Source organism: Camellia sinensis, chromosome 8 (genome assembly GCF_055761805.1).
Source record: "Camellia sinensis isolate YWXY chromosome 8, ASM5576180v1, whole genome shotgun sequence".
NCBI classification, from domain to species: Eukaryota; Viridiplantae; Streptophyta; class Magnoliopsida; order Ericales; family Theaceae; genus Camellia; species Camellia sinensis.
This window is the reverse complement of record NC_138968.1, coordinates 58,076,372-58,085,743: the sequence shown is the minus strand read 5'-3', so window position 1 is coordinate 58,085,743 and position 9,372 is coordinate 58,076,372.

Below are 9,372 nucleotides of genomic sequence, written 5' to 3'. Positions count from 1 at the left end.
GCGGGAGTCACAACAGGGAGGGAGAGACGAGGGACTCCAACGCACTGCCGAGGCCGAGCTAGACATACTCATGACGAGAGCGGCCCACTAGAGCCTATCCCGGATGATGATGAGACAGATGAGGATAAGGAGCCAGCGAGCCCGCAGTCAGAGTCATCTGAGGGTGGAGGTGACGGCACCGGCTCAGGTTCTGAGGGCGGTGGCGATGCTAAGGATGGCTCCGAGGAGGGGAGCAGAGATGCTGAGAAGGGCTCCGAGAGGGAGAGCAGAGACCGTTCTGGATCAGGCTCCAGCTCAGATTCAGACAGTGGGTCCAATGGTGATAGCTCTGAGTCCACCCTACCGAGGAAAATGACGAAGAGGGCCTCTCGATCCTAAGGTGGCTGGTGCTGATTCAGATGTTTTTGCTTAGCTTTCTTTTTGCTAGTAGTGTTAGCACATTGTACAGCCTTAGGCAGTTTTATTTTCTCAAAAACTTATACTCTTTTGTAAAAAGAAACCATGATTAGAATGAAAACAACTTTTGATTAAAAAATGTTACATTTTGCATTCTGAGCATTCATCGCATCGCACCATTTTTCACGAAAACAGGATTGGTGGAAATTGAATATTGTATTGGCAACTGCTTAATCAGGTAATGAACCAACCAACACATAACAAAAATAATTCAAAGAACAAAACAACGACTCGACAATCAAAACAAATACAATTCAATAAGCAAATCAACAACTCGATAAGCAAAACAACAACTCGATAAGTAATTCGACAAAATTCTTAAAGAGAGATGGAAGAAATGTGCTAAGAGTGGAACAAAACACAGGTTCTTAGCACTTTCAACACATGGAGGGTCCAAAGGGCAAAATAGGAGGCCACCGGCCATAAACAAATGCTGTCGACCATCAAAAGTGGTTGTCGGCCACTAGTACTGGTCGGCCGGCTACAAAAGTGGTCGGTCGACCACCAACACTGGCCGCTCGGCCATCAATGCAGGGAACCTCCAGATTGCTGCCACCTGTGTTCCACTCAGCAACTTGTCTTCTACAAAAACTCCAGCTTCGTGGTTTCTTCAATTCATCTCTATTTTTGCCACAAATGGAGCCATTCTTTGCTGCAAAACTCTCGACTTGGATTGCAACTTCAGATGGCTTGGAAAAGTTAAATTTCTAAGGTTTCGGGATAAATGCACTATTCCCGTTGAGTCGTACTCCACTATGTTTTCCGTTCCTCCATGTCGCGGCTAGATGTTGGAATCCGATTACACATGTTTTCATCTTTGGCAGACAAAAGATATCCCCCACAATCGAAAAATTCCATGCTTTGATGGAATCTCGGCGTGACAAGGAAATCTTGCCCCAGTCCCGTTTTGGCCACATCCAAGCCTTAGGATGGATGTGTGGCTCACTTTACACGATGCTCGATCCTTGGTTCACAACGGGGAGTTGGAAATTCCTAGCTTGATTCATTGGTTTTCTGACGCCGGCGACCGCAACGATCATCTCTGGCAAGGTTTTCGACAACAGGCCATTTGCTTGTGTATGTTGGCTCACTTCCTGTTTGCCCCTGGCTTTGAAGGGTCTAACATTCGCTTGATCGAAGTTGCCCAAGGCTTGAAAAAGGCCGAGAGCTGCATTGGCTTGACGCTAGCCGAGACTTTAATGGGTTTGGATGCTTTCCATCGCCGGGAGATGACCAGGTTCGCAGGAAGTCCACTACTCTTGCAGGTTATGTTTCTTATCCTTCTCACATGTGTTTCTCACAACACTCGACCCTCAGGCTCTATTTTTCTCTCAAAACCCTTTTCCCACTTTTCTCTCCACGTACACCTTTCTATTCTTTAATCTCTCTTATTTTTCATCCCTCCCCAGGTATGGCTCATAGACAAGTTGAAAGTAGTGGACTTTTGTCCTACATATTCAGCGCGCGACTACTTCTTTCGCCAACGGTTAGTTGATTTCCCGAGCGAGGGGTGGTTGTGCCATTGGATGTGCAACAGATCTACTGCTGACATTGTTTGGCGTTGTCCCTGGTTTGATCTGCCTGAGATGAGCTACAGTATGTCTTGACAACCTGGCATTCAGTTGATTGGCTTGACACATTGTGTCTTCTATTTTCCATTTTGGTTCCGTCGTCAGTTTGGATAGGACCAGACTTGCCCAGAAGAGGGGATAGAGTACCCAGCTTCATTTTCGATCCGAGGCTCACACCCAGCTCGGTATTCCACTACATAAAGGACAAGAGAACTTCTGGCCCCCGCTCCCAATTTCAGTTGCCCCCTTTCTAGCGAATGCATAGCTTGGCTTGAAGATGAGGCGCAAACCATGCCTACCTTAGCATCCGAAGCTTCCACAAAGCTCTAGGAGGGGGCGCAGGAACACCTGACTTATCAATGCCCCAAGTTTATTGCTTTGATCTGTACTTTCAAGTTTTTCTTTTGAATGTAATAAAAAAAACTTCAATTTGTATAAAGAGTTGGAGAACTCTGTATTGATGAAATCAATGAAATTGAAGGTTGTGGGCACTGAAAATTTTCCTTTTGGTCCAAAGATGGTCAAAGTTGTAAAAGATTAATTTGAACAAAATCAACTTTTATTAAAACTTTTCAAAACCATTTTCGATAACGATCACAACTGGACACACCCGGAATCTATCCTTGAGATGTACAACCCCAAATCCAATAACTAGAAAGTTGCCCCTTGTCTGAATAGCATTGCACTGTAACCAGCTCTGATAACAAAGATCACAACTGAACTCTTGGATACAGAAAAGACAAAGATGACCAAAATAATCACATGGACACAGTTGATTTGGAAGTGTTTATGGCTGGACTTCAGAGTGAAGTTGCCTACGTATCCCAAAGATGGGAATCAAGCCTTACGTAGTTCGGTTCGGGTTCACTCGAGTATTAACACTCTCCTTTTGCGCTCTAACTTTTGCCAAAGCCCCCCTTTCTGGGTTTTTAACCTTACGAGCTCAGTTTTTCTCATTTCTAATTTTTTTTGTGCTCTAACTTTTGCCTGGGTCGCCCTTTTGGGTTTTCGGCCTAGCGAGCCTCTCAAGGGTAGTATTTCTTCAACTTGTTTATGTTGATTGGTTGGGAGAATTCGAGGCCATCTAAGTCCATAAGAATGATAGCTCCACCCGACCAAATAGATTTGATGATGTAAGGACCAGTCCAATTCGGTCTGAACTTGCCCCTTAGGGTCATGGATGGGAGCTCAGTTGTCTTTGAGCACCAAATCCCCTTTTCTCAGATTCTTGGACTTAACTTTCTTATTGAAAGCCCTGACAATCCTTCGTTGATAACCTTGGACATGGTGCAGTGCTTTCAGCATCGTCTCGTCGAACAACATTAATTCCTTGACCCTGCTCTGCTGCCAATTTGTTTCTGCTATCTGACACTCAGCCATAACCCACAGCAACAGAACCTCAACTTCAATCGGCAGAATAGCCTCCATCCCATAAACCAAAGAATACGGAGTTGCCCCAGTAGAAGTGCGAATTGATGTTCTATAGCCCCAAAGAGCAAATGGCAGCTTATCTGGCCAGTCCCTATAGGTTTCCACCATCTTCTGTAGAGTGTGCTTGATGTTCTTGTTGGCGACCTGAACAGCTCCGTTGGTTTGTGGTCGATATGTAGATAACTTATGAAAAGTCACGTTGTATTTTTCCAACAAGTCAATCACTTCTTTCTTGAAGTGGGAACTATTGTCCGAAATGATCCCATTCGGGACCCCATAACGACAGATGATGTTATTCCTGATAAACTTGGCTACATGCACCGCTTTCAGCATCGCGTAGGATTGGGCCTCGACCCACTTTGTGAAATAGTCTATTGTCACCAGGATGTACTCATGCCTGTTTGACCCCTTCGGAATAACCGCCCCAATAACATCAATTTCCCAGACTGAAAATGGCCACGGTGAAGTCATGTTGTACAGCTTCGATGGTGGGATATTCATGTGATTTGCATAGATCTGGCATTTGTGGCATTGCCGAACAAAACCAATACAATCCTCCTCCATGGTTGAGTAGTAGTAACCCTGTCTGAGAATCTTCTGAGTTAGCATCACTTCGCTTATGTGCGATCTGCACTCTCCTCCGTGGATGGCCTCCATTAGACGCTTCGACTCTTCTTCATCAACACACAGCTTATGCATTCCTAGATGGCCCCGTTTGTACCATTTACCCCCGCAGATGATAAACTGAGCGGCCATTCGCCGCATTGCCCTTTTATCTTTGGTATTTGCCCCTAGTGGATAAGCCTTATTTTCCAAGAAGTTCCAGATGTCATGATACCAGGGGTTCTGATCTTGTACTTCATCTATCGCGGCAATTAGCTCGTAGGTCGGCACATGCCTCTATTCAATAATGATTGGACGCATCCAGACTACCAAAGGGATGTCTATCATGGAAGATAGAGTTGAGAAAGCATCAACGAACCTGTTCCTCTCTCTTAACAGATGCGTGAAGGTTGGCTTCTCAAACCTAGGAATCAGAATGTCCAGGGTTTGGTGATAAATTTTCATCCTTTCTTCTTTAACCTTCCAGTCTCCTTTCACTTGAGACATAACCAAGTTCGAGTCCCCAATGACGTCCAACCGTTTTGCCCCTAGTTCCAGGGCAGCTTCCAAGCCAACGATACATACCTTGTATTCTGCTTCATTGTTAGATACCTTGAACTGGAGTTTGAAAGTTAAAGGTATGTGGGAATTATCGGGCTCTATCAGCAACACCCCTATCTCATACCCGTACTGGTTAGATGCTCCGTCAAAGTATATAGTCCAAATCTCTTCTTCGACCTACAGAATGGCCTCATCTGGGAACAGATACTCTACTATGTCATCTCCCTCCACTGGGTGATTGGCTAGGAACTCCGCTACCGCTCTCCTTTTCACAGACTTGCGAGTCATGTACGTCAAATCAAATTCGGAGAGAAGAAGCAACCAATGGGCTAGCCTACCCGCAAGCGTTGGTTTCTCGAAGAGATATTTGATGGGATCTAATCTCGAAACCAGAATTACAGAATGAGCTAACAGGTAGTGCCTCAACTTCCTGGTGGCCCATACCAAGGCCAAGCAAGCCTTCTCCAGTGGAGTGTAACAGGTCTCATATTCTTGCTCAGGTAATAGATGGCCTTCTCTACTCTATCCTTAGATTCTTGCGCAAGCATGCAGCCCATAGTCGTGTCGGTTACTGATAGATACAAAATCAATGGCTTCCCCAGCTCTGGCGGCGACAACACGAATGGATTCTGTAGATACTTCTTGATTTGCTCAAAAGCAACCTGGCATCGATCATCCCATTGGAATTTCTTTCCTTTCTTCAGGAGACCAAATAGTGGTTCACAAGTCAAGGTTAATTTTGCAATATACCGTCTTATGAATTACACTTTATCCAGAAAGCCTCGCACCTCCTTTTCAGTCCTTGGTGGTGGCATTTCTAGAATGGCCTTAATCTTGGAAGTATCGACTTCAATGCCCCTTTGTGTAATCAAGAACCCCAGCATTTTCCCTGCTATGACACCAAAAGTGCATTTTTGAGGATTCAGTCGTAACTGATACTCTCTAATCCGTTGGAAAAATTTCTTCAAGGCGGTGTAGTGGCCCTCTCTTTCCTTGGACTTGACAATCATGTCGTCCACATACACCTCAACCTCTTTGTGGATCATATTGTGCAAGATAGTGGTTGTAGCCCGTTGATAAGTAGCCCCAGCATTCTTCAGACCGAACGGCATCACCTTGTAGCAGTAGGCTCCCTACGGTGTAGTGAAGGCAGTCTTCTCCCTATCTTTGGGTGCCATCAAGATCTGATTGTATCTGAAAAACCCATCCATAAAGGAGAGCAATGCATGGCCTGCGGTGAAGTCCACCAATTCATCGATGTGCGGTAAAGGAAAGTCATCCTTCGAACTAGCTTTGTTCAGATTTTTGAAATCCACACACACCCGAATTCTGCCATCTTTCTTCGGCACTGGAACAATCTTGGCCAACCAAGTAGGATACACAGATACCAACAAGAACCCTGCATCTATCTGCTTGGTGACCTCTTTCTTGATCTTTAAAGCCCAGTCCGGGCATATTCTCCGAAGCTTCTACTTGACGGGTCGGGCCTCAGGGTCAAGAGGGATCCGATGCTATACAATCTCAGTATCGATTCTAGGCATGTCTTCATAGGACCATGTGAAAACATCATTGAAATCTTTTAATAAAGAGACTAAGCGCTCACGTTCCTCCGAAGACAACATGGACCCGATCTGGACCAAACGCGGATCCTTTTCAGTACCAACATTAATTGAAGTGATTTCATCAACCAGGGGTTTTACAAACCTCTCCTTCTCTCGTTCAATCAAATGTTTTAAAACCAGAGGAATTTCTTCTTCATCATATTTATCAAAGTTTTGAAAGTCCTGATTAATGTAGTGAACAAGTGGCGCAGAAAAGTACTCAGAAATAGTAGTGGTACCATGCTCATTCATAATTTCCAGTTCATTCAATTCCTCAGTTATAACCGACTCAAAAGAAAAGGAAAAAGACGACCTGAACAAAGCAACGGCATCCGGGTTATCAACCCCTAGAATACCGAACTCTGACTCATAAGAACTAAAATCTGATTCTGACATCATAAACTCTATGGAATCAGATTCTGGTTCACTACCTGATTCAGAACTGCTGGACAAAAAACCCTCCTCGAACTACCAAACAAGGGAGGTGCGATAGATGCATCCAGAATGTCGGAAGAAGGGGCCCATAGCCGATTGATCTCCAATCATGGAAACAGAGAGGTCATCCCCCGTGCTCTCTGGTGTGATCTAAGGATCCAAGAGGAGACAAGCCAGCGATGTTCTTATTTCGAGTTCTGTGCCATCGGACTCATCCTTTATACACTGCTCAGCCTCAGCTAGTAGGTCAGTCTGCTCTTCTGCAACTTCATCCCTTTGCAACTGTAGGTCGAAAAAGATCTCAAAGCCGGGCAAGCACCGTTTTTCAGAATTCAACCATGGCTCAAGAAAGCTGCAGAATCGAAAATCTTCCGTCTCCCAGACAAAGTGATCGTTCAGGGTTCCTTGAATAGGTCTATGCGCCAACTCATAGTGCTTCCCAGTTTGTTTAGCCTTGGCCCTTCCTGCCATTTCCTTTCCCTTCCTTACCCAATCCTCTTTGGTAGGTGTGTAACCTAGACAAAAGGTATAAGGGTTGTGTCGCACTTCGGCCAACACAATGACGCCCTTCCGGCCGCTCCTTCCCAATCCCATTCTGGGTATATGTTGCAGCGTATCCATGAGGTAGACGGATTGAGCACTGATATATAGCCCCTCATCAGTAGCCAGAATATCTTGCACTACCCGGACCACGGCCAAGGTGAACCCAGACAAAAAGACATCCTCCTCGCTGTGTACAATTTCTAAGACCGGTGTAGTAACCTCCGGCGGCGGATGTATGGAAGAGTTCCAAAAACAATACCTACCCCCTTCCTATAGCGGTACTTCAGCATTTGATGTAGAGTGGAAGAGACAACTCTTACTTGGTGCAGCCACGGCCGTCCAAGGAGTAAATTAAAGGTGGCTGGGACATCCAGGACATAGAATTCAATATCCTATCGTGCCGGGCCAACCTGAGTTTTGATCCGAACTGTCCCCATCACTTCTCGACTTGTATTGCCGTAAGCCCGAATCACCTAGGCCGTTGGTGCTAAGTTTGTTGGTTTCAAATCGATAGCATAGGCCGTGCGCGACAGACACACATTAATTGCAGACCGGGTATCAACCAAGACAACTGGTATCCACTTCTCCTTACATTCCACAGAGATGTACAGTGGCTTGTTGTGCTCAGAGCCCTCATAATGCAATTCTCTATCTATGAAAGTCAAAGTCGGTGAGGCACCTCCTGGGAATACCAGTCCCACTAACTGCTTAGGGGTTGTGTCAATAGAGAGCTTAATGCCCTTGTGAAGCCATGAGCAATCCCCAAATGGATATATCCGCCTGAATCTTCTTCAGCTGCTTCAATACAGCTTCCTCTTCCAACAGTTTATCTTTTTGTTTCTCAGCTTCCTTATCTTTCCCTAATGCTTCTGGTTGGTCCAGGTGTGGGCGCTTAAAGTACCACCCACTCCGAGTCATGTGATCGACTTCCTCGGCATACCATGTATCATTTGGCAGATTTTGTCCCCAATCCTCATCCTTGTGGGCAAGATGTAAGTCTTTATCTTCCCACCACATTCCCTCGGCAACCGACAAACGACTGTTCGGTTCCATTGTAATCATTCCCATGTTCACAACACAATTAGTCCCCACGGGCCTTTGGCTTTTCTAGTCTTCTGATCAGTCTCAGTTCTTTCCTACTTAAACCCCTTCAGCGCGGCCTCCTATTTTGTATCAGCTGTACACAAGCTACCCAATTCTTAAGCAAAATTCTTAGTACCGGTGCTCTCTGCCAACTTCCCCTTATTGTCGACAATTCCGGCCGTTTCAGACGTTCCTGTTTCCAACTATCCCTGCTTTGGTTGAGACCTCTCATCAACATCCGGCTCATCACTAAGCCACCATGTATTATTCGTTGATCCGTTCATATCAAACCAGCCGATCAGTACATTCCCCAGATCCTGTTCATCAAAGAACTACAGATTACTGATGTCCTTCTCAAGTTCAGCTAAGTCATCCAGCCCCTAGCTTGGCCCGTTCTCCCAGACTACATTAACCTTCATCCCCTTCGGCAATTCCACTCTTGGCTTGGCCTGATCAGCTAGCACAATGTAGTGACAGGATTGTATGCTTCCTCAATTAAGCTCACGGAGCCCTCAGGCATGCCTTTTTCTACTACAGCCACCACCACGGGTTTAGGTTGGGATATGGATGCGCTCATCAGGCAGGTGGAAGGGAGTGATGTATACGCTGGGGTCGTATGGGACGACCATTGTTTGGATAAGTTTACTTGCCTGGGTGGAGGAGGGGGCTGGTTATGTGGTGGGAGTGGGTTTGTAGTGATGTTAGGCTTCTCAAGAGGCACTATCACTTTGTTGTCAATGAGATCCTGAATCTCATGACGAAGTCTAAAGCATAGGTCGATATCATGACCATGCTGCTGGTGAAAGGCGCAGTACTTGGCCGGGTTGTGTGTAGGAGGGAGAGGATTAGGCAATGGGCATGGCTCTAGGGGCTTCAGATGCCCCTTTCTGATCAGGACCCCCAAGGCTTTAGATAGAGACATGTAAAGTGGGGTGAAAACCCTCTGGCCCCAGGGTGGGTACTTTGCAGGTTATGAGGTAGTTCTGGATGTGCCGGTAAAAGGGGTGGCTATTTTCGGTGTGGTGGTGACCATACCAACATCAGAGGTCCTCGCAGCTGCGTTGCTACTCGTAGCCGCATTTGAACTG